This window comes from Podarcis vaucheri, assembly GCF_965113315.1.
Source record: "Podarcis vaucheri genome assembly, chromosome: 7".
NCBI classification, from domain to species: domain Eukaryota; kingdom Metazoa; phylum Chordata; class Lepidosauria; order Squamata; family Lacertidae; genus Podarcis; species Podarcis vaucheri.
In genome coordinates, this window is record NC_138765.1 from 18,376,345 (window position 1) to 18,402,590 (window position 26,246).

General features: G+C 48.0%; 1 long non-coding RNA gene across 5 annotated transcripts in view; it reads right to left on the bottom strand.

The window, feature by feature from the left end:
• The window catches only part of LOC309537386, a 49,105-nt gene that overhangs the window by 13,339 nt on the left and 9,520 nt on the right, over positions 1-26,246 (bottom strand). For 2 of the 5 annotated variants that reach the window (XR_014221857.1, XR_014221861.1), the window contains exons 1-2: positions 5,841-5,956; positions 2,606-2,671 (exon numbers count right to left, since the gene is read on the bottom strand). This is a non-coding gene — a long non-coding RNA (uncharacterized lncRNA). Of the gene's footprint in view, positions 1-2,605; positions 2,672-5,840; positions 5,975-26,246 lie in introns of those variants that run through there. The other 3 variants (XR_014221859.1, XR_014221860.1, XR_014221858.1) reach the window with 3 other exon arrangements.

Consider the following 26,246-nt stretch of genomic DNA (forward strand, 5'->3'; position numbering starts at 1 on the left):
CTTGAGTTCTTTTGACAAAGTCCCCCATGGTATTCCGCTGGAGAAGCTGGTAAAATGTGGGTTGGAACTTCTAGGTAGATTTGCAAGATGGCTGACTGACCCAACCCAAAAGGCGCTCTCTAATGGTTCCTTATCATTCTGGGAGAAAGTGGTGTGCCGCAGGGTCCTGACCTGAGCCCATCGTTCCAACAGCTTTGTAAATGACTTGGATGAAGGAACTGCTCATCAAATCTGCTGGTGACACCAAACTGGGAGGGGTAGCCGCAGAAGACAGAATCAGAATTCAAAATGACCTTAACTGATTGGAGAACTGGGCCCAAGCTAAGAAAGCGAATTTCAATAGGGACAAATGTAAGGTTCTGCACTTAGGCAGGAAGAAACAGATGCACACATATAAGATGGGGGGGGGGGGGTCATCTGGCTTACCAGCAATACATGTGAATAGGATCTAGAGGTCTTGGTGGACATCACAATGACTCAACAGTTGTGATGCAGCAGCAATAAAAGCTAATGTTGTTTACGGTCACCATCTTGGCTTCCAAATGGAAATTGTGCTCCTTCTGCACTGCTGTGCAGCACTCCTGAATATGCAGAATGAAGGGGGAAGGGCCACTAGGGAGTGTACACGCCATAAGTTTAAAGCACCCGCCCACCAAAAGAATCCTGTGCTTTAAACATGCTTTGAGGTCACAACCCCCACCATAGATTTAAAGCACATGGCTTCCCCCAAATAATCATGGGAAGCGTAGTATTCCTCCCCGCAGACTTACAAATCACAGCGCTCTTGACAAACTAGGGTTCCCAGGATTCTTTGGGAAAAGCCATGTGCTTTAAATGTATGGCACAGATCTGCAAACCGGACGCTCCCATGCAGCTTGGGTGAGGGCATCAAACACTTCGAATCGACCGCTCTCTGCACAGACAGATGCTTAGCGCACAGGTGGGGTACCCTAGCCTCTTAGCCACTTAATGGATTCTGGTCCCCTCTCCCCAGCCCAAGCTGCTTCCAGCTGCTCCAAACATAAATGTTTCTGCAGCAGAATTGTGAATAGAAGCCTCGCCCGGTTCTTTTCAGAACAAAATAACGATTTTTCAAAATAAAAGCGCTGACTCACTGCAGAGTGTAAGAGGAAACCGTGAATCAACTCAAAATATGAAAGTAACTCAACCCAGATTTGCAGGGAGGGCCCGGAAGAGCAGAAGGAAAGGCTGATTACGCTCATCGCCATGCTTTGCTGTACAAAGACTCTTCACAGTGACGGTGCCAGTCATGTCACAGAGGTGTTGAAGTGGGTGGCTCGCGACAGCAAGAGCCGGTCTAAGTTATTTGGGTGCCTGAGGCTGAACATTCAAAAGGCAAATCTCTCCTCCTGATTAGAATGTCCTCTAGGAAATTCTCCTGTGCATGGTTTGCTGAAATGAATGGGCATTTCTCCCGCACAGAGACAAGACAGAAGAACCCTGGGGAGGGACGGGTGGGCAATCCTTTGGTGCTAAGCACCCCTCCTTCCTGTGTCCCAGCAGCACTAAACCTTACACCCATCCCGCCCTTTGAAAGGTGGGGAAGGAATGGGAGGGTTAGTCAGGAAGGGTATGATGCAATGACAGCCTCTCACTAGGGGTCGCCACGCTTGGGGGTCTGCGAGGGGCACAGTACGATCACCAGCTACTTTAAATTCTTCGAACGGGTGGTAAGAGACAGGAAGCACGAGCCACATATGCCTCCTCTCCCTATAAATAAAGGAGGCGGCGTTTATTTCTCACACAGGACAAAGTACATCTGCCCAAAGCAGAGGGGAGAACACTCATGTCCCTGTAAGGGCAGAGATAGGGAACCTGAGTCCCAGGCACTCAACATCTGGCTGACTGTTGGAAATCTCCCCTGGCGTCTCACCCTCTCAACAGGCCATGGCCCAACACTGAGTCTGCTTCACACCCTAAACGCTTCTGCCTGACTGACAAGGCCTCTTTCTGGTCTGGATGGGGTGTGCGAGTTTGTGTAGGAACTAGCCTGCAGCAGAAAGGTAAAATCTGCCCATGTTTCTCTGCTTGTTTTTGCCTCTGACCCTGCCCAATGTGGCCCTTGGAAGGCTGTCCAGGGGGAAATTTGGCCCTCTGGCTGAAAAAAGGTTCCTCACCCCCTGGCACAGGGGACATGCACATCATTCCCCTCTTGACACCACTGGTGGGGAGAGGAAGTGCTTCGCTCTCGATCCTTCCTTGCAATTACGGAAGCAGCCCTGATAAAGATGCTAAAGGTTGGGGCCTTCCAGTGGAGTCAAGATAAGGAAGATGGGTGGAGGCAACTGTCTGGTGGCAGAGAAGAAAGCCAGGACAAACTACTAACAATGCACAGGATCTGAACAATCTAAGTTCATCATCTCTGGGCAGCAATGGACTCATTGGGCCGTCTCAGGGAAGTCATCGCTGTCCCAAGTTATAGCTCCCAATCTGCAAAATGGGAACATCAGCAGCAAAGCTGTTGTGAGACCGAACAAGATCAGAAGGCCAGAATACTTCTTTTTGTTGTCGTTTTAAACGTGCAAATTGCTTGTGAAATGATGTTTACCGATGAGGGGAAATAATGTTCATTTAACAATCTTACCTCTAGGGGTTGTCTTCCCCCATTTCTCTTCAGTGGGGCTCAGAAATGGGTTCTCTGGTTCTTAGTCTAGAAAAAAAGAGAGAAAAGTTTTTCTCTTTGTTTAAGGAGACTGTACAAACCGAATAAAGCAAAGCTGAGTTTAGCAGATTCTGAGCGCATTTGTAGTTTAATCACTTTGAGTTCTCAGGTGGTGGTGGGGAATACCTGAACCCCTAATTTTAAAGGGCTTATTCTTTCGTAGAAAATAAGAAGCACAGGGGAAGCAAACTTCTCTAGAAAAAAAACAACCTTCTGTTCCCCTTAATTCTTTTTATGTCTTTTGTTCATTTGTATAACATGCTTCTTCCAGTGAGCTCAGGGTAAGTTACACTGGGTTGTTACAATTTGCTCTTACAACAACCTTGCAAGCTAGGTTAGGATCAGGGAGTGATAAGACCATTTCCTACATCCAAAATCCAACATGCAACACCCCAGTAACGACTCAGTGTGTGTGTGTGTGTGTGTGTGTGTGTGTGTGTGAGAGAGAGAGAGAGAGAGAGAGAGAGATACTCTGTCCATGTTCAGAGGCACCCTCCTCCAACCAGGCTAAAGGAAAAAGGAGAGAGGTCTAGTTAATTATATAAATGCTAAGTCCTGTAGAGTTAAGAGGTAAGCAGGTATATTCGAATAACAGGTCTATCTATTGTTTTGGGGTATCTCTGTCTTGACAGATGCTCAAGAAGCAGGCCTTGAGGCAAAAATCCTCTCTGAGATACAAGTCCAAGAAATGTGCTCATCAGTTCCTGGTGCCCTGCAAAGGCTCCATTTCGCAGGTTCCAGTTGCTTCAGCCGAAACTTCGCCTCAGGAGTTCGTTTAAAAATTCGTCCTCAGGGGGCGGGGAGGGAAGCCAAACGAATTTTGCTCAAACTGACAAATAATTATCTGGGCAATTCTACGCATCCTTAGGCTGTTGCCAGGCATCACCTAAATCAAAATTCACGGGGTATTTTAGATGTTTTTCCTCGGGCGAAACATCGTAAGGAATTTCAAGAGAAGCCACAGGAAATTTAGAAATATGGGAAATGGCCTTATAATGAGATAGACCATTGTTCCATCCAGCACAGTACTGCCTACAATGGCTGGGAGCAGAGATCTCTCCAAGCCCTACACTGGAATATTGATCAAGTTAATTATCATTTTGGAGGGAGGGGGGAGGCCTTCATAATCGCTATCTATGGGCTGCACTCTGAGGTAATTGCCTGCATTTTTCTAATTATGCTGAAAAAGTTGCACCAGGATTGAAGACCGACGGGGCGTAACAGGCCCTTCCTGAGAAATCCAAATGGAGTTTTTAATTCTGCCATCGCTTCTCCTGCGTTAGAAACTGAAAAGGTGGTTTCCTCTCATGGTTCAGAATGAAATGGATCTTTGCAGCGTCGTGAAAATCAGATATATTAGCTATATTAAACTAGGTACCCACTAAACTAGCCCCATCTTCTGAGGTGAAATCCTCACCCCACAAGTTCAACATCCCTGCTCTTCCATAGAAGACAAGGCTCTTTCTGTTCAGGTCAGCCCCCCCCCCCGCAAATCCTGGCAACTGTTGTTTGTTAAGGGCGCTGGGAATTGTAACTCTGGGAGGGGGTAAACTACAGTTCCCGGGATTCTTTGCGGGGGTGCTTTAAGTGTATAGCATGTATGGAGCCCTAATATGTACAGGCACCTGCCCAAGGCACTGCGCCGCTTGAGACAAAGGACAAGATGGTGCCCTCTCTCCTTTCCAGGTACAAAAGAAGTACCAGAGGGCAACAGGCTAGCTTAGGAGGCATAGAGCAGACCGCATGATGCACACAGCTCTGCCCTCCAGTATCTCACCACTGATACCACCCGCCCACACCTGCCGCCTGAGGCAGCCGCCCCACTCTGCCTAACAACAGCGCCAGGCCTGGTCGCAAACCTCTCTGGCTGCAAGAGACGATGGCAGGAATGAAAGGACGAAGGGAGTGCAAGGAGAAGATGGGTCTGTAAAGGAGGAAATAAATCCCAGGCATGCTCCCCCCACAACAGTCGCCATCTCGCCCTAAACATTTAATCTCTCTCTGTGTTTTTTTTAAAATGAGGAACAAGGGTGGAGTGAGGGACATACAGACCATGTACCAGGACTCACCCTGAGGTGATGTGCTGGAATGGGAGGGGGGATGCAGTGGCAGAGGAGAGCGAGCCTCGGAATATCTATTAGATGGGCATCTCGTGCCAAGATACACAGGGGGTGGGTGGGGGTGGGAAATAAAACGGCAGAGAGGGCCAAGCATGAGGTGGGAGAAGCCGGCGGACAGCTGTGGTGGCGGCGTGGAGAACAAGAGGAAGGCGAAAAGCAAAAAGACCGAGGCAGACAATGGAGAAGAAAGATAGGGACGTGCAGGCAGGGAGGAATACTCAGATCTGGGCACGGTGCCACCTCCCTGCCTCCCCCCCCCCCCCCGCCGTCCCTCAGGCGGCACCGTCAACACAGGAGGGTCCTGGGATGGAGAGGGGGATGTTATGTGGATAGGGATCTGGCTGGAAAGAAAGAAGGGCACCGCTGTGGGGCGGGGCGGGGGGGGGGAGATGATCGTGGTGGGGGGAGAACAGGGGCAAGCCAGACAGCAACAGAGGACAACAGAGGGATGAAAAGATCAGACAGAGGTGTGAGAGAAGGATGGGGAAAACAGCCGAGGAGGTAGAGATGGGAGTGTGGGAGCAGAAGGGGGGGGTCATGTTGGCACCAGCCGCACATTCATAAATAGTAGACAGAAGGGGAAGAATGGAAAAGGGTGACCCACCCCTCTCTTGCACCCCACACCACTGTGGGCGGGCAGTTCCCCAGGGGTTGTCTGGATAACTCTCTTCCCAGTTGGGCAGCTAGGCTGGCACAGCCGGGCGCATCACCATGGTTACCTGCTGCCATTGTCTGGCCTTTGGGTCAGTGCCCGTCTCCCATTCTCTCTCCCCCCCCGCCACTTCCCTTCCCTTCCTGTCTCGCTCTCTCGCTCTGGCCTCTAATGAATTCACATCACGCTGTATTGCGGTACACTATGCCAACTTGCCCGCCAGCAGGCTGGCCCCCGGAGTGCCAGGCAGCCAGCCCTCCTCCGCCCCCACCCGCATGCCTGCGAGGCCTTCTCTGCTCGCCAACCTGGCCTCAAAATGCCAGGAACCTGCCGCCCTCCCCCCCCCGGCTTCGCAACCGCCAAGCCTCCCCAGCTGTATCATTACCTGCCACCGTCTCCTGTGCCAACCCTTAAGCGCCAACTGGAGAGGCCCTCCCCGTGCCATCTATCTTCCTTTCCTTTCTTCCAGTTCAACGCCCACCCTCCAGATTGCCAGCTGCTCTGGAGTACCAGTCTGCTGACCCAACCTTCCCGACTCCCCCCCCCCGCCCCCCGGCTGCCACTCCACACGGCGACTTGTCTCCCTAAGTGCAGCGAATATTCACCCTGCGTGGTGCCCTCCTCACTTGCCAGGGCTCAACCACAGCTATTCCAGGTTGGAATCCAAAGCTCCCCTGATCTACCAACCCATCACCCACCCACTTGCAGCCACCAAATGCCCCTCCTCCCCATATGCCTCTGTCCCAGCTTCCAAATGACCCATGCTGGCCATTTTGCAGGGAGGGCAGTAGAGACAATGGCAGCAGAGAGCAGCCTGGGTTTTTTGGGGTGGGGTGGGGAGTGTAAGAGAAAGGGATCAGGCTTTGGGCCTAAAATTCCTCAAAGCAAGGGGGGGCAGTAGGGAGCTTGCAGGGGGGATGGGGGGACCAAGGATTGCTGTGTAGTTTATAATTTTTTGTGGAATATTCTTTTTTTGAAAAGCACGAGCACAGAAGGCCTCTGCCTCCTTTGTCTTGATACTACACCCCCAAAATTGACCTGCGGTGGGTCTTTTGCCCTCTTGGTTCTCCCCCACACACTGCCCCCCCCACTCACTTTTGCACTTTCCTTGTTAACCAAAGGCCCAGAGCATGCATGTGCATGCGCACACACCCTCCTCATGAAAACCTTCTCAGAGAGGGAGAAATTGATTCCTTATCTATTCGCGAGAGCCAAGGGGTGGAGGGGCTGGCACACCACGATGCGACCCCACCCTGCCCTCTGCAGCGGGCATTTGAACCCAGCTCCGCACTGTGCCCTCGTCCTTGTGACCCCCACACGCTGCTGCTTGACCCGACTCCGCCACCGCCCCTTCTAAAGGCTCCGCCTGACCTGCCTCTCTCTCTCCCCCCCCCTTGCCACTTTCCCCATTTCTTCTCTGTCTCCGTCTCCCTCACCCTTTAATGAAAGTGAAACGGCGGTCTGGCTGCCAAGGGAACCTGGGTTTCCTAGCAACGGCCGCCTAGGCCTTGGCATCGTGCCAATCCACCCTCCCTGTGCCGATCCATCGCCCATGGCACCCGCCAGCCCCCTTCTTAGTGCTGCGCATACAGCTTCCATCAATGCTACACGTCTCTCTCTCTCCCTCCCTCCCTCCCTTTTTCAACCCTGACCCACTGCAGCCTCCCCCACCTAACCACCTCTGGCTATTCCTCCCCACCAAAATCGAGTGGGGCTGCTGAGGGGCAACACTCCCATCCTACACTGTCTTGGATAACCCTTTCTTCTTCTTCTTTATGCCCCTGTTGTGGTTCAAAAACAAAACACACACACACCACCGATTTTAGATGCAGACAAACAGGAGCTGAGCAAATGCAGCAAACGCAGAAGGAGGTGTCTGAACGAGATCTTGAGGGTTTGCACTTCCCCTATCGCTGCCGCCGCCACACCGCTTTTTGCTCCCAAGCCCTACAGCCAGGCCAGATCAGATTCCCTGGGAACCACAGAACTCCAGGCACCCCCGCTCCTTACCTAACTCTGCGGCGATCTTCCAGCCCAGAGCCTGATGGGGGAAATTCCTGAAAGGCCTTCAGTCCTGTTACACAACTGCACTGCGGCCAATTTTTTTTTTTTTAACTGAGCCTGGGGGAGCTCAGGCGAACATTCGGGGTGTGTGCGGAGGGGCTGCGGGCCCAAACCCCGGGGGTGAGCCGGAATAACCAAAGAAGGCTGCTGGCATTTGCAGTACTTGCCTGTGGGGATCTGCAGTGGTGGATTAAGATCCCCTCTGAGGGTGAAGGATCCGCGAGGCCACGCACCAAAATTATGGGGCGCACAAGGGAGAGCATCGAAGGGCTCCGGATGCAATGGCAGTGATCTCCGGGCATTAGCCCAGCTAACCCTTAAGCAGTTTGTGCCTTGGCATTCCTAGATCAGAGGAAGAAGCAGGACTTAGCGTTTGCTGCGACCGCCACGGCACAAACTGTGCCCGGGCGCAATGTGGTCCAAGCATTTTGGCCCACCTATCGCCTCCTTTTTGTCTGGTACGGCAGAAGAACGGTCAACGTGGCCCTTGGGGCTGCGGTATCTACCTGGGCTTCACTACAGTAAAGATAAACCAAGGAACTCCAGGCATGATCCGCTTGCTTCCCTGCCTGCGGGACCCCCGTCCTCAAACAAAGCGCCGCCATTATGCTCCACCCTCGCTTGCCAAGCCAAGCCTCTCAGTGTCCCAACCCGATGGGGACGCCCCTCAATCTCAGCCCGCCGCCCCACAGCTATCCCGAAACAAAACTTTTTTTTCCTCTTCCCAAAATTGGCATACACAGGGGGAATAAAAAAGCAAAGTCTTTAGCACGACGCCTCACCCGGCTCGGGACGGGTTCGCCTCCAGGGACGCGGTCTTCGGGGTTCAAGCAGGGGGGTGCCCTGAGCTGGGGGTGGGGGACAAACGCGAGAAAGGGTGCAGTACAGAGCGAAGGAGAAAGAAAATGGAGGGGTTTGGCTGGCACCGAGGGCGAGAGGGACGAGAGGCCGGGAACTCTGCCAGGGTGTGCCAAGCTGAGGTAGATCGCGCCTGAGGCTTGGAGCAGGGTGGGAGAGGAGACTGCAGAGGGTGCCGGGGCACAGTGGCCGAGGGGAGCTGGGAGGGAGCTGGGGGTGCTTTGCTGGGAGAATGAGTGAGCGCTCAGTGCCAGTGGAGGGGGGAAGAGAAAGAGAGAAAGGAGGAGGGAGAGCGGGAGAGAGCAAAGGAGAGAGGGACGCTGGGAAAAAAAAACAGAGCTCTGGGCCATGATCCAACAGCCATGGTTAACTCTCTCCTCCCACCCCGACTGACTCAGCCCAGCTCGGCAGGAACCTTCATGCCTCTGAGTAGGGGCACCCATGGCTGGCCTGGGGCCACCAGCCCCAAACCGAGACCCGGGGCTGCTCTCCACAGCTTCTTCTCCTTGCACACAGCCTCAGCCAAACAGAGCTAGCTCTTTCTGGTGCATTTCTTCTGTCCAAATCCAACTGCCCCTATGACCGGCAAAGGAGTCCATTTCCCCGGCTCGTTTAGGGGGTGCATAGACAGCGGCGGTTTGCAGACTTCCCAGACTTGGGGCACATATTTAACCCCAGGCTTGAACATGAAACCCATCTTATCTCACTGCCTCCCCACTCTCTTGGACTTTCTCCTGCTTCCATCCTCATGCAGCCCAGCCAAGACTCGCTGCACTAGCCGCCGAGGCACGAGTGACCAGCAGCGGCAGCCATTTTAGATTTCTCTCCCACCTTCTGCAGCTCTCTCCCCCCCCCCTCACCCCAAGCCGTTTCGTGCCCCTGCTTCTTTCCTAGCGATCGGAGCAAAGCAAAAAAGCGCTGCCGGCTCCAAGACTTTAGGAGCCCACAAGAAAGCTGTGCTTTCTGAGCTCCTCTTAACTCAGAAGAAGTAGGATGTGGCAGTGGGGAATTCTCATACATGAGCTTGGCCCTGCTAGACTAAGTAACATAAGCAGCTGCTTTATTCGGAGCCAGACCATCAGTCGTTCTAGCTCAGTATCGTCCACACAGATTGCCAGAGGCTCTCCAGGCAGGCTGTGATTCCCAGCCCGACCTGGAGATGCTGGGAATTGAACCGACAGCCTTCTAAATGCCAGTCAGATGCTCTATCGCGGAGCTATGGCAGGATACAGCTTCCGGCAGTGGCCAACCAAATGCATCGGGGTAGCCCCTGGGTAGGGCAGGAACACAACGAGACTCCACTGCTGACTGCCCCCCAGCAACTGCTAATGCATCCTGTCCACAAAGCCCCCCGCCCCTGCCATGCTGCCTTCGAATGTGGCAGCTTCATTCAGCCACTAAGGCTAATAGTCATCAATACGCCTCCCTCCCTCCATGAATAAGTCTAATTCTCTTTGAATGCCATTGAAGCTTGTGGCCGTCGCCGCATCCTGCGACTGTAAATGCTATATATTAATTATGCACACTGTTGTGTGCATGTGTGTGTCTATAAGGAGTACTTTTAAAAATTCGGTCCTGAATCTCATACCCTCCAACGTTTCTCTGATGAATCCAGGGACGTCCTGTTCAATAACAGTACAGTCGTACCTTGGTTGTTGAACGCCTTGGTACTCAGACGTTTTTGCTCCTGAATGCCACAAACCCAGAAGTGAGTGTTCCAGTTTGCAAACATTCTTTGGAAGCCGAACATCCGACGGGACTTCCGTGGCTTCCGTTTGGCTGCAGGAGCTTCCTGCAGCCAATCAGAAGCTGCGCCTTGGTTTCTGAATGTTTTGGAAGTTGAACAGACTTCCGGAACGAATGCTGTTCGACTCCCGAGGTACCTCTGTATTAGTAGTCGTTTTATTACTTATATTCCGCCCATCTGACTGGGTTTCCGCAGCCCCTCTGGGCGGCTTCCAACGTATATCAAAACATAATAAAACATTTAAATTTTTTTTTTAAAAAACTTCCCCATTCAGGGCTGCCTTCAGGTGTCTTTTAAAGGTTGCATAGTTACTTATCTCCTTGGGTCAGGAGTCACATAGCTCCATACCCTGCAACATCTCTCCAGTGAAAATAGGGACGTCCTATGGAAAAGCAGGACATTCCGGGATCAAATCAGAAACCAGGATGGCTTCTGTAAATCTGGGAGTGTCCCTGGAAAATAGGGACACTTGGAAGGTCTGGAACATGGGCCAGCAAACTTTTTCAGCAGGGGAACGGTCCACTGTCCACCAGACCTTGTGGGGGGCCGGATTATACAGTATGGGGGGGGGGCAGATGAACGAATTCCTATGCCCCACAAATAACCCAGAGATGCATTTTAAATAAAAGCACACATTCTACTCATGTAAAAACACGCTGATTCCAGGACCGTCTGTGGGCCGGATTGAGAAGGCGATTGGGCCGCATCCAGCCCCCAGGCCTTAGGTTGCCTGCCCCTGGTCTGGAATCTACCGCTGATAAGTGGTCCCATGTGTTATGAGAAAGACAGGGAGAAACATTTCCCTCTCCTCCACCTTATGCATAACTTGAAAACCTCACACCTGGTCTTCCTGGATGCTCTGTAGAAGGTAAGGATCCTGGGCACTTTTGGGGGCTGTGGTCCCACTCGTCTTGAGGTTCCAGTCTCTCCTGATCTCACCATGCCCTGATTGCCATCTACTGCAACTCACTTCATAAAGATCACCATCCAATCGCTAGTCACAACCCCCAGGGTGTCACCAGTGGTTTATAGGGGCATCTTCAGAAGAGGATTGGGGCAGGATACCAGGGCACAGAGAGGGAAGGAGGGAGGGAGGGCCAGCTGGACTCTTCCCTCTCCACCTCTCTGCCCCCCAAACTATCTACCACCAAATGCCCTGTGGAAAGGATCCCAATGACTTCTTTTGTTTCGATGTCGTTTGTTCTGATTTTACGGTGCTGCCTGTAAGCTGCGCCTTGGAAGGATTTGCATCCTGAAAGATGGGATATAAATAATTATAGCAAGTAAACAGCGGTCTCAGATGTGCTTACTTAGCATTTCCTAACTTCACAGCAAGCCATGCACATCCCCAAACAAATACCTCATCCGTCTACATGGCAGATACAGGAAATTGCAGATTATGCACTGGTGGCAGAGACAATGTAGAGCTACTGTTGCATGAAACCCTACCAAGCTACATTGGCCCTGCACTTCCAAGCGCTGCTTCCCACACGTCCTGTTTTACAGTAAAGCACTTAGCACAGAGTGCAGGATGCTGCCATTTAGGCAAGTCAAGGCACTTCTTTCTTGCATAGGAAGAATCATCCTCCCATTTGCATGCAGGGAAGTATTTCCTCCTCTATTGAGGCTGTTTGGTGCTAATTTTAAAGCCTTCTTATCTTTCTTCAATGGGAAACTTTGACAGAAGGGACCAGAAAGAGGGTCCCTAAGAGCCAAAAAGGTCCCCATGAGTTGGATATGTGTTCAAATCCTTATTTAGCTGCATGCTCATGAAGCATCCTTGGGTAAGACAAATCCTTTTGGGTGTTCTCCCCTGAATGCAATCTATACACCATGCTTACTGCAAAATAGTGTGGGTCAGCTGCATACCAGTTGGGATCCACATCGCAGAGCAGCATGATTGCCAGGCATGAGGGCAGAATCAGAGCCGGCAGCAGGTCATCCCATGATTAGGGATGTAAAAAGGCATTGTTTTTCATTCTGCCCTATATTCATTACAGCTCTGTTTCCATCCCACTGCAGTTCACCCTCCACCAAAAACTACATTATTCATTTTGCTGCCCGCTGTGGCAAAATTACATTGCGTATGCAATTTATGTAATTATGTAAATTATGTTGTCATTACGCTATTCCACCCCATTCATTTCGATGCAAAGGAAACACAATGCAAATGGTTCAACAGGGGATGTACTCAAGTATAGTGGTACCTCGGTTTAAGAACAGCCCTGTTTACAAACTATTCGGTATAAGAACTCCGCAAAACTGGAAGTAATGTTCCGGTTAGCGAACTTTTCCTCGGTCTACGAACAGAAGCTGAACGGTGGAAGGGCACAGGTAGCGGGAGGCCTTAGTAGGGAAAACACACCTCAGTTTAAGAATGGCTTTGGTTTAAGAACGGACTTCCAGAATGGATTAAGTTTGTAAACTGAGGTACCACTCTCTGTGTTGTTTGGGGACTGAAAGCAACAACAGCAGTGAATATTGATTGTATTTGCTGGAATAATTTCCACTCCGGACATTTTAGTATTATTATTATTATTATTTCAATTTATATACCACCCTTTATCAACCTGTCTCAGGATGGTGTACATTCTTTGAAACATGTTACAAAACATCAATGATAAAAAACATGATAAAAAGCATACTTATAGACAGCCTAATAGTAAAATAATCATAAAAATAACAGTCCTCTCCCGCACATTTTTACAGTCCATACAGCGGAAGGCCTGGGTAAAGAGGAATGTTTTTGCCTGGTGTCTAAAGGCATGTAATGAGGGTGTCAGGTGAGCCACTCTGAGGAGAGCATTCCACAGTCAGGGAGCCATGGGAAGAATAAGCAAACATTTGCAATTTTCGTCTCAGTTTCCATTTTCATCAGAATTCTCCAAGACCCCTACAATATTCCTGATTTTATGAGCTTCAATACCATTCCTTTTTCAATTTTTATTTCAATGGAGCGGCAACGCCAGCAGCGGACACACACAGAATTTCTTAGTTTCCCCAATGCGGAAAGGGTTCTGCTATATTCCTGCAAATTCCCACGTGGCGCCCTTGGCATTTCGATTTTAATTGTTTTATTCAAGGCAAGTTTCCAGCTCTTGTGTTTGCATGAGAAGCTTGAACACGTGGCACGAACCCAGTGAATCTTGGGGCAAAGGAATAAACCAGAAAGAACGGACGCATGTGGACTGATGCTGTGCAACTTCTTAAACCTTTCTGTGCGAGGGCAGGAGGTACTTGTGGCTTCACTACACCCTCATTAGTTGTTGTGTTCTGGCATTGTCAATGAGAATACAGTTCAGCTGCTTAAAGAATGGGTAAGTCATTTCCCCACATCTTAAGGAATTGTTCTATTATGGCTTCCGGTAATCATAAGTATTCCATTCTGAGTGGCGCTCCTCTGCAATCTGAAAATGTCCATGCTTCACCACTTCCTCAGAAATGGATGCTACTGGCAACTCAGGGGTAGACCACATGCTTCTGTGTGCATCGTATCCCAAGTTAAGTCTCTGGTTTACAAGGAACGCAAGCACCAGGGATATAAGAAGGAGCGTGATATGAAGCCTCAGAGAGCTACTGCCAGTCAGAGACAATGCCAGGCAAGTTGGACAAGCCTGCTGATAAACACAAAGCAGTGTTGCGTGTTTGCATGCATTAGAAGATGTGTGCAGGATCCATGCCTGCAGTTCATCCAAATGCTGTTAGGACCAGGTGGTTGTTTGGGCAGCTGAACTGTGGGTGGCCATATTTACAGAGTGTTGAGTCAAACTGAAAGGAAGTGCCCACGTGGGCACTGTGGAAATATACCTGGGAGTAGAATGACCTGCGACAGCGAATGCAAGCAGATATCCGGCCCGGAAAAGCACAGCCTCCTTGCCTTACAGGAAAGTTAGTGTGAGCGTAGAAAAAGCGAGAGACAACATTTCACGCAAAAGGTGCATACAGTGGTACCTCGGGTTAAGTACTTAATTGGTTCCGGAGGTCCGTTCTTAACCTGAAACTGTTCTTAACCTGAAGCACCGCTTTAGCTAATGAGGCCTCCTGCTGCTGGAGCATGATTTCTGTTCTTATCCTGAAGCAAAGTTCTTAACCTGAAGCACTATTTCTGGGTTAGCAGAGTCTGTAACCTGAAGCATATGTAACCCGAGGTACCACTGTACTGCCATAGCATGGAGTCTACACCATGGATTCAAATTGGTTAAACAGCCATTGCCTGCTCCTTGGGAGTCCTTTCCCAAATTGGTGCCCTCCTTGTGCTTTGGACCACATTTTCCATCACCCTTGATGGATGGTCCCTAGGGCTCATGGGAGTTGTAGTCCAAAACACATGGTGGGTGTGAGCTTGGGGAAGGCTGCACTAAAGAACCCTGGGGACTGTAGTCACGTGAAGGGGAGCTTGCCTTACTTCACCGAACTACAATCCCCAGAATCCTTGGAGTGGAAGCCATAACTGGGAGAAAACCAATATACATCTGGAATGCAGATACGGCCCCCAAAGAAATATCTGCAAGGACTGGCACAGAGGATACAGCATTGGTTGTCATTCACAAGAATACTTTGTCCCTATAAAATACCACCACTGAGGAGAGGGGAGCTCTTTACTTGGCCCACAGAAATGTATGAACAGAAGGTGGCGCAAGCCCTATACAGAAGGGGATGGAAGCTATTCACCTCTCCTCGATCCAAGATAGGTATCTCTACTGGCCGATAGAGAACAGGGATGAGAGAACAACAATGCTGGGGTTTCTACAGTTTAGAAGGGTGAAACAGTTTAGGGGGTGCACAGCAGGAAGGGAACAAAGTGCTGGTGGAACATCATGGTGGGTTCCCAAATGGTGACGTGATACCCTCTTGTACACATGCGCAGGACATTTTATATCTCATCATTCCTGCTCACTGGCTATCCTGCCAGAGGATGATGGGCAGTTGGAGGCCAACAACATCTGCCGTGACGCAGGTTGGCCACCCCTGTTCTACACAATGTACAAAGTACGCAATTGTGCTAATTCAACCAGCAAGTGTCTTTTTCTTACCAGTTCCGACCTAAAGGGTTCAAATCTCGCCTTTAAAAAGGGGAGAAGGGCACACAGCTGCTTTTGCTGTCAATATCTGAGCAAGACCTCGAAGACCTTTCATTTAAAATGTTTTGTTTGGTTCTGGACAACCAGGAAACTAACTTTTCTGGAAGAAAAAAAGTGTGTGTGTGTTATTGTTTTTAATAATGTTCTCATTATGGAGAATAATAATAATAAATAATTAATAATAATAATAATAATAATAATAATAATAATAATAATAATAATAAAATGTATTTGTACCCCACCCATCTGGCTGGGTTTCCCCAGCCACTCTGGGCGGCTTCCATAGAAACCAAAAATACACTAAAACATCACACATTAAAAACCTCCATGAACAGGGAACATCTATGGCCTTGTTCTTCAGATACATACTTACCCTGACTGAAATTCCTGATTCCAAAAGTGGGGGTGCCCTAGACTCTAAGCTTCCTTTTAAGATTTTTTTAAAAAAGGTTTCTAGCCCTTCTAGAATGAAAGATATTGAGCATCTTGTATATTTTTCCTGGTACTGAAGAATGCTCCCTGCTGCTACAGTAGCTGTGTGTGTTTGTAAAATCAATATTGTGTGATCTCCACAATCTGGACCAGCAGGACATAGCTGACTTCCCACGGTAAACACAAGAATGTCGGGTATGGCTGTCTCTAATTTTGCTTTACGCTACCCCCACGGTTGCAATTTTGCTACAGACACCCTCAGCATTCTCTCAAAATTCAAAATGTGCCCACTGGCCCAAAAGGGTTGGAGACCCCTGATCTTTGGGTAACATTCAGCTAAACCCTTGTGGTAACTGGGAGCCAGAGCAAAGATACCCACTGGAGCAACTGAGTGACTTTGCCACCCTCTCCCTCCCTAGAGCCAGTGTGGTGTAGTGGTTAAGAGCGATAGACTCGTAATCTGGGGAACCGGGTTCGCGTCTCCGCTCCTCCACATGCAGCTGCTGGGTGACCTTGGGCCAGTCACACTTCTCTGAAGTCTCTCAGCTCCACTCACCTCACAGAGTGTTTGTTGTGGGGGAGGAAGGGAAAGGAGAATGTTAGCCACTTTGAGACTCCTTCGGGTAGTGATAAAGCAGGATATCAAATCCAAACTCTTCACTGTCCCCCCTAGGTTGACGAAACCCATGGAACGAATTTGTGGGGTGCATGGGGGGGGGAGAAGAGAAGGGTCGGATCCCGTTAAGAGGAGGTTGTTCACTGGCGCAGAGCAATGCTTGGTGCTACGCTGCATACAAGCCTGTGTCACATGCCAAGTTAGGAATGCAACCTTTGGCTGGGGTAAGTTTCCGAACTAGGCCACTGTTTGCCAGAAATCTCCCTGCCTTTTCAAAAATGCACCAATCATTTCTCTCTTTGTAGCAGATGAGAAAGCCTGGCTTTTTCAAAATGGGAGGCAGCATTGACTATGACCGAGAAGTTCAACTGAGAAAAAAATCCCAGGTGCCTAGTTTCTAAGGCACTGAAATATGTGATGTTGTTGCCTAGGAATCTGAAATATTTTTCAACAGTCGTGCCTCAGATGCCAGTAGTTTCACGGGGCACAATCCAACAGTAACTTATTTTGAGCCAGTCCCGCTGAATTTAATGGAAGCACATCTGGGTCTATTTCCAAAGTAGCACACTTATTTAAAAGCGGCATATGCCCCAAAATCTCTTTAGACCAAGTCAGATATAAGGTTGGAAAATGAATGTTGAGATGGGTGCAAACAAGGACATTAGGCTACTTATATTGGGGAATTAGGGTACTTATATTGTAGATTAATTTATAATCATTTTAATTTGTTCTGAACTGAAAATTACGATTTGCTTTGTCACAGAATACACTAAACCCCTTATTATAGCCATTTACTTCAAGCCAAAATTTATGAAACCTGCAAGTACTAGGAACCTCAAATTTAAATGTCTTAAGCCAGCCTCCTAGCTGCAGAGTAAGACAAACTGAGGCTGTGGATTCTGAGAACGCACATATCCAAACACAGAAATTTCTCCACTGGTACCAATAATCTATCATAATTTCTCTTTCCCTGTAATTGCAAGCAGGTACTGCACTTTTTGTGCTGACGCAACGGCTTTCGTTCCATCCTACAGTTTCCTCAAGTTTGCTTCAGTAGCACATGCTGTCAGAAATATATTACAAGGGGATTGCACCTCCACACTTCAGCTCCACCTGTATGGTGGATCATAAATATACTATAGTCAGATACTGTGGCAATCTCTATCTCTGACCTTTTTTCCGCACTTGGAAAAAGGAGGTCCAATTGAGACTGAATTGTTTCCAGAATGGGCACAGGCACTGCATGGCTTCAGGTCCATTCTAGAAACAGCATATAATTTGTGGGGAGATGACCAGAGGTCTCTAGGATAGAGGCAACTGATCCTTTGAGGGTATAAGGCAAGTTTTGGTGTGACCTGTGATATCCTTGAGTAGTGCTAGCCCATAAATGACATGCACAAAGGCATATTGTGCAGCGCAAGGCGAATTTCTTGCTCTGTTAAAACTTTTAATAGCAGTACAGCAGGTACAGGGACTGTATGGGTGTAGGATAAAACTCTCATCTTTCTTGATACTTGGCTATGCTGACTGGGGCTGATGGGAGTTGGCCACAGGTTCCCTACCCCCTGTACAACTTAGTTCTACTTATCCTTCTCTGGTGGTTTATTTTTCCTGGTGCCACTGTAGCCCTGGCAAGGCCTGTGTATCCTGGCCCTTAACACTGCCATTGGCTCAGCTTCATAGAATCATAGAGCTGGAAGGGACCACCATTGAAAGATCTAGTCCAGTGTTTCCCAAACTTGGGACTACAAGTTCCATCACCTTTTACCACTGGTCCTGTTAGCTAGGGATGATGGGAGTTGTAGTCCAAAAAAGAGCTGGAGAACCAAGTTTGGGAAACCCTGATCTAGTCCAATCCCTGGCAATGCAGGAATCATTAGTCTAATGTTGGGCTCAAACCCATGGCCTTGAGATTGAGAGTTACGTGTTCTACCAATTTAGCTATCCACTGAAGTTGCAGAGATCTCCACCTCTCCACCCACTAAATATCCAGATTACTCTAAATCAGAGATAGGGAACAGACTTCAGACATTGCTGGACTCCAACATCCATCAATCCCAACAAGCATGGCTGATGGTTAGAGATGATGGGAGCTGTAATCCATTTTAGCATTTTGGAAGGGACCGGGGCGGTTTAACATGAAAGTTAACACATCATAAAAAGCGTCAGACTTTATCAAAATATACTCTGACTTTAGGAAAAGTGAAGAAATGCTTTACACCATCCTTCCTCCTGGCCACTGTTCCTCAGTTATGCCAGTTACACATTGTCAACAAAGAAGATTTGCATCACCAAAAAAAGAGAGGGCAATAATTTGCACAGAATTTGCATATGGCAATTTATATGTATAGATGTAATGAACAGAAACACATCTCAACAAAGCGGAGAAGACACCAGGTGACTTGTGTGCCTTCAGACCAGGTGTTGCTCATTGCTGATGCGCAACTTCAAGGCTCCTGTTCTCCCCTTTTAGGGTCCTTTATCTTTAATCCCAACCTGGATTAGAGAGCCCTCAAACAGAGGTCACCTTCAAATAGAGGAACGTCCTCTGAGAGACCTTCAAAATAAAGGGCTCTCCTCTGCAACGCAGAACATATGGCCAGTGTATCTCTAACCGTATTTGGCCTTCTTTTTAAATTCCTCGTTCACGTTATGCTTATCTGTTTCTTTGGCAATCTTCACTCTGGTTGAGTCACAGACCGATAGAGAACCTGAAGGTCTTTTTTTTAATTGAAAACCCTCAGCCAAAGGCAAAATTCTCAGTAATCTGCACCCCACCAAATGTTAAGTCTGCTTAAATATAAACCAATGATGCATTCACTGTTTGAGCTCAGCTGCGTGGACCAGTTTGATTACTGTACCTACCTGTGCCAAAGAGGTGATTCAGAAGGAGATAGAGAGGACTGTAGGCACACGTGCTCCCCCAGAGGCATCCGCAAGATTATAAGAAAGCTTCCACACCAGAGTGTCTTAGTATTATGCAGTCATTGCTCTTCCGCAGTCAGATGGAAGTGAAATTAAAACTATGGTTCCACATACAAGCTACTTTTCCAACTAACACTAACTATTTGAACGTGTATTTCACATTTTTAAAACGTAGAGGTTTTATTCACAATCAAGGAGTGCACAAATCCCATTCAATAAATAAATAAAATAATATCCTGTAACACTTGTCCCTCCATAGTAGAAATGCATAATGACACAGTATAGAGAAACGTATGGTGCACTGCAGGTCTCTACTCCCATTCATCCCCATTTTCTTCTCATTTACAAAGACATGCGCACAAACTGCATCAACCTCCATGCATTTTGTTTCCTTTCAAAAACAGAAACTTTTGCACTTGTTTATCTACAACCAAATTGTAACACAGCAAGTGTTTTTATTGTACTTCTGCCCTGTGTGTGTACACACACACTCTCTCTCACACACAAGCACATTCACTCTATAAATTGGGAAGAATTATAATATATATGAATTTCACAGGTGGCAAGTACAAGTTGCTTAAGAGGCAGTGACAGTAGTAGGGGACCACATTGCAGAAAAGGTAATACAGGAGGCAGATCTGAAGCTGAAAAAGCAAGACTACATCTGGGAAAACATGGGAATGTAATGGTTTGGGAGCACCATTGGCTGGATTTTCCAGAATAACCGAGTGAGTGAACTGTGACAATTTCAGAGGAAACAGTTAGTGGAAGCAGCCTATGTTTCTGACACAAGGTAGACCAACTTCTGTACCAAAAAGCAGATCAGTACGAAATAATGAGTTTAGTATATATTTGCATAACTCATCCTGCATCTCCTAGTCACAAAGTGCTATGAAAGATACAAAAGCCTTCTGAGATTTCATCTCAAATTTCCATACATGTCAACTGTCCTTGCTTGCCAGAAACTGTCTATATTATTTGCTACCACTCCTGGTAAATCACTATTCCTATTTTGCGCTGGGGGAGGAGGGGGCTTATTAAAGCTTTCTTAGCATTGGCTGCTAGAATTGCAGTTCTTCGACGTTTAAGTTCCTCCCCAAAGTCTCTAGAAGGTGCATTTCTGTGCACAGGATAAGTGATGGATGTATATTCACCCTTGTGCACATGCATAAAAATGCATGCACACGCTACAAAGAACAAATACTGGAATTTTACATACTGCAGACGGTGACATATGCTTTGAGATTGTGATGGCATATTATCAGATAATCAGGTCTCCCCCCACCAATATATCTGCAACCAAAAGAACAAAGAACATATTGATTCTAAACCGGCAAAGGACAGGCTACCTACTGCACAGTAAATGAATGCAGCAATGCAGAATGAATGATGCTCAAAAGCTGATCTCTGGTAGGAGAATAGGGGTGTCACAGGCCTATTTTCTTCTGTGCAGTGTTGGAGGGCATGAACTTTCCTGGACATTGCCCACACACCTTGGGGCACACCTTCACAACCTCAGGGGCTAGTAACTTGCTTTTACTGTTAAATGGAAAACTGGGGTCCTTGGTATGCTGTCATTTATGCCCCCAGAAACAATTTCCGTGCTTGAAGGGGGTCGCTGCAGAAACAGGGGATATACAAATTAACCTAATCCATCTATGGAATATTATAGTGTGCAAGAAGCAGAAAAGGGGAGCAAGGAAATTCCTTCTAACTCAAGCAAACAAACCAATGCCAGAAAGAAATGGTAAAGCAAGCTAAGGTAAAAACTGCCAAAATAATCTTGCCTGCCGAAAAGTTCTTGCCCAACCCAATATATAGTGGTCAGTTGGACTCTGAGACTGAAGTATGACATACCCAGATACAATCTGAAGAGACAATATACAGGAGTTTTTCAGGCTCTTTAAAATGTCCACCCACAAGCTGGCAAGTGCTGCTGCTCTGATGCTCAACAGAAGTGTCCCTGATGAGACAGGTGCTTTCCCCCTGTGCTCCTAAAGGGAAGCTGGGAATGTAGTTTGCACAGTTCTATCTTCATTCCCATCAACTGCCTAGAAAAGCAGGGGTCAGTGTGGATTGGAGACCCTGGACTTAATAGTCTTCAGGAGTCAAGCACGTTGCACAAATGCATCAGACCCCTAAACGAAGCACCATGCAGACATACTCAAAAACTAATGTGCAGCACCCAAAATGCCATTGGTAATCACACCAACCTCTGATGCTTCAACAGAAGATAAAACCTAGTTGGTTGGAGGCAATAGCTATAAGGAACTATGGACATGGACCTTCCAGGTTCTGGTCCTAGAAACGGGAAGGGATGGGGGAATAAACTGCAGATTGCTCAAGTTTTGGATTGGCAGGCGTGCGTGCTTTCAGCTAGGGCAAAAGACTCATTTCCACACTAGCAAGACTCCTACAAGTCACAGAACTGACTTGGAAGCATAGCAAGCTAGCCCATTCCAGGTCAGACTATTTGTCCACCTAGTCCAGTACAGTATTATCTACTCTGACTGACAGCAGCTCCCAAGGCAGACAATCTTTCCTGCCACCTGCTAGCTGTTCCTTAAACTGTAAATGCCCAGGGATTGAACCTGGGAACTTCTGCATGCAATGTGCTCGACTGCTGAGCTACAGTCCCTGCTATACTGGATCAAACCAAGGCCCATTGTGTCCAATATCTTGTTTCCAACGATGGTCTACCATAAGGCCTCTGGGAGTTCTGCAGCAAGGTATGGGCCAATAGCCTTCCTTTCTTGTTCCGAACCAGTTACTGAGAGATATATATATATGCTGTACCCTGTACAAGTTATCACAACTAATAGACACAAATAGAACAATTTTTCATATATTCACCTAATCCCTTTTAGAAAAGGTGTACAAACCACAGGTCCTCGCCAACATGTCAAGGCAGCAAATTAACTTACTAGGGTGGGCATCCTGCCTTTCCCTTCCTGCACAGCCTAGGTCCTATATTTACTGGGATGTTATTACACCTCTGTGTTGCAGTGATAGACTGCTAAGTCAAATTATCCTCTTTTCTGCCAGTTTGGCTCCAAGACGTCCTTCCTTATCGCTGGAGGAAGAGAGGACGACTCTGTAGGAGCAGCCATGCTCCTGAATTTGTCGTGTAGTCCTGAGCACGTTTACCTAGAAGAATATGTGAGTTCAATGAAGCCTAATGTTTAGGATTGCAGTTTTAGTTTGGAAGCCCCAAGTTTCTCTGGGGTCCAATTGAGGGCAGGGGGTGGGAACAGGTTACAAGTCAACCCAAGATGGGTCACACATGAGAGGGGCAATCACAGTATTCTTTCTATATGCATATATATTAGTAAGAGAAGCAGAAAGAGAGGATAAAGGTGGAGGACATGGGGAGAGATAAGGAGAAAGTGGACAGGGAAAAGAAAAGGGTAAGACGGGGGCATACATACATAATGGAAAATGAATAGTAGGGCTATTGTAGCAGGCTGGGATTAAAGTTGGGTCCCAGACTGAAAGGTTGAAGACCACCGACAAAATAAAGAAACAAAGAAAGGCAAAGGCAATTGCGCAAGTGACTAGTTTTCCTTTTCTTTCCTTTTTTTTAAAGGGAACTCACAGACAGTTGAATTTTGTTCAAAAACCATAGAGGAGCTCGGAGAGCTTTAAGCCTCCAAATGCTGACAAAGAGACAATGGGGCACTCAAATTAAAAAGGACAAAGAGCCAGGCATCTTCTCAAGACGGCCTCATCGATTGGTGAGCACACCCTTTTTTATCTCCATCAGCATTTCTCCCTCTGCTTGCAAGCCTCTCACCACCTTCCCAGACGGCATGCTTGGCTTTCAGGCAGCCTGTACATCTCCCATCCCAGCTGGATCTGGGTTGGGGTGAGAGACAATATCCTGGAGGGTAATGCTCAGCCCAGCTTTGCTCCTAGGTACTCACTAAGGGGTTGCTGCCATGAGCATCTTTTACCAGCTCTGGGCACCCGGCCACTGCCAATACATATCTTGGGGCAGCAAGGGAGAAAAAGATAAAGACATTTGAACAAGGAGGAGATCTTTTAAGTGGCTGAAGGTGGTGGAGGAGTGAAGCCAACGGCTGGGATGTATCAGGAACCAGGATATGAAAACAAAGAGATAAGCCCTGAATTATCTAGCCCGGCAGTAAATAATGCCCCTCACCTTATGGAGGGTCCTTGACCCACAGGAAAAAATCACTGCGTAGGTGGGGAGATTGTGGGCAGAGGCAGCATCAAAACGAGGTGTTTGCAGTACTGCCAAATTACACAGCCTCTTCTCCCTCTGTGCCATCCCATCCCTTCCCTGCCTCACTATCTCTTGTTTGGGCGTACACCCACCGACCCACCCACATACACACACACCAGAAAGGAACGCAGTCCAGATAGCAAGAGTGGCCCACAGCTTCTGGAGAGCGGGATGATACTGAGGGCTGAATGCATTTGCCACAGGTCTAGACTCAGGAATACATAAGGAAAACGACTTCTCTCTTACAGGCCTCCTTGTATGCCAAGACCCCAGAAAGAGGAGGCACACAGGTTCCCAGGTCACAGGCTTCTCCACGATGATGAGATGTATTGCATTTCTATTTAAATTCTGGTAATTATTCTATGCAAATCTGTGCTCACTTGCCCCCCCCCCCGGCTTAGTGATGCATTTCCTCTCTTTTGGCAACCTGTAAATGGTTACCTGAACTGAAGCCCACCAGGCCAGCTTTGTCCTCACCTTCCACTGACTTGTTCCACTTTTATTTCAGTCAGCTTTCGGAGGCTGAGCCAGCTTACTATTTACAGTTGATTTGTTGTTGTTGTTGTTGTTGTTGTTGTTAATAATAATAATAATAATTTTCAGCTCGGTAGATTTCAACAGGGGGGTTTGTTTGTTTGTTTGTTTGTTTTAGAATTGTAAGTCAAAAATCGTTAGAAAAAGGTTGAATGGCAAGTCACCACGAGGGCCTCATAAATTCATACATCAGGATTTAAATGTTAAATAATTAAATAAATAAGCAAGTATTCACACCATCTTTGCAGTCAACCTTGCCTTCTGCAAAAAGGGACGCAGGTGGCGCTGTGGGTTAAACCACAGAGCCTAGGACTTGCTGATCAGAAGGTCAGCGGTTCGAATCCCCGCGATGGGGTGAGCTCCCGTTGCTCAGTCCCTGCTCCTGCCAACCTAGCAGTTCAAAAGCACATCAAAGTGCAAGTAGATAAATAGGTACCACTCCAGCGGGAAGGTAAACGGCGTTTCCGTGCGCTGCTCTGGTTCGCCAGAAGAGGCTTAGTCATGCTGGCCACAAGACCCGGAAGTTGTACGCCGGCTCCCTCGGCCAATAAAGCGACATGAGCGCCGCAACCCCAGAGTCGGCCACGACTGGACCTAATGGTCAGGGGTCCCTTTACCTTTACCTTGCCTTCTGCAGCAGTGGCTCATTATACCCACCAGTGGCAAAGGTATCCATTAAGGGCAGAAGCTAAAACTAGGGGATACTAGGTGAAATGTAGTTGCTAAGCAACCCCAAAGTTTCCCCTTCCCAACACCCCTTAGGCCAAGGGGTAGGGAACCTCAAGCCTTTGGGCCAAATCCGGCTCTCTATTTGGCCCATGAGGCCATTCTCCCCAAATCACGTCCACCTGCCGTTCACCCCATGTCGCATGACTGGACTGGCTGCTTGTGCATTATGATGTCAGATGATTGACAGGAGCATAGTCTCACCAACTGGTCAAAAATTGGCCCACAGGATGGAGAGAGATAAAGATCTGGCCAGCTATTCCTAAAAGGTCCCACACCCCTGCCTTAGGCCCAGCTAAAAAGCTAGCTGGGTCAGGATTGCTGTGTTGGCTTTTCCTCAAAGGCAGCAATGGTAAGGGTGGCTGTTTCCTGTACTTATGTTGAAGGATGCTCTTATAAACACAGAAGCTTGCAGTCCCTTTCTTGCTTAGCGCCTGATTTAAATGGGATGCGTTACAAGGATTAAGGCAATTCAGCTCTCTCTGCAATGGACCAATGGTATACAAAACTCTTCCTCATACCAGGCTGAATTCACATTAACATAAGCCAACAGCATGCAGTCTTCTGGAAGGGGGTTATTCAAAGGGGAGTGTGCCTTGCTCCCCTACCCAGTCAGCTTTAAGAACCAAAGAATGCAACCCCATTCCTTCCGCTGTGAGACTAGGCAGACAGATGCACCCCAGAATTCTTATGATGCAAACAGCCATGTGCTTCATGCCGGACAAAGGCACATTGGGAAGGAAAGGGCAGAGGGACTCTTTCTCTTATTGTTTATAATGGTGGAGGAATCAAGGAGAAGACAACCAACCTTTCTTCTGCATCAAGGTGTCTGTGTTTTTTAGAGCCATATGCAAGAAAAATGTTTTGGCAGATGCTGCTTCTCATATTGGAGTGGTGCACTGAAATTTCTCTCACTGTGCTAGAAGCTGAACGTTGGACGGTTCAGACAGACAAGAAGGACTTTTTCACAAAGTAAACGGTTAAACTGTGGAATTCCCTGTCACAAGAGGCCACCAGCTTGGGTGGCTTTTTAAAGGTGATGAGACAAAATTGTGGAGAACACCTCCCAATGGCTACTGGTCATATGCTACGTCCCCAGTTACTGGGGATTACAAGCAGGCCAGGGCTATTGTGCTCCCCCTTCTGCATAGCTATTAAAAGGTACAGGGGCCCACAAAAAGATGCCCATTCTTGAGTTATAATATTCCTGCTTAAGAGAGGACTCTCTCCTTTTCCCTTCCTCACCTCTCAGGGCCTCTTGACAACCCTTTGAGCTCACGGCAGCTGCTGCTTATTGTCAATCTGTGGCTTCTACATGACCTCCCAACATTTGTTAAGAGTAAAAATAGGTACACTTAAAAAAAATTATATGCAGGGAGGAGGGGATAAAAGTGGTTCCATGAAGCCTGACAGCGGGCCCAACCCACCAGATAAAACCTGAAAATCATATTTTCAGATGTGCCCCTTCCCTTATGGTTAGAATAACAAATACTGTATATTGCATTTGGAGTCCCCCACAAATCCATGTTTGTTGGACGCGAATCTAGCTTCCCAAATTGTAC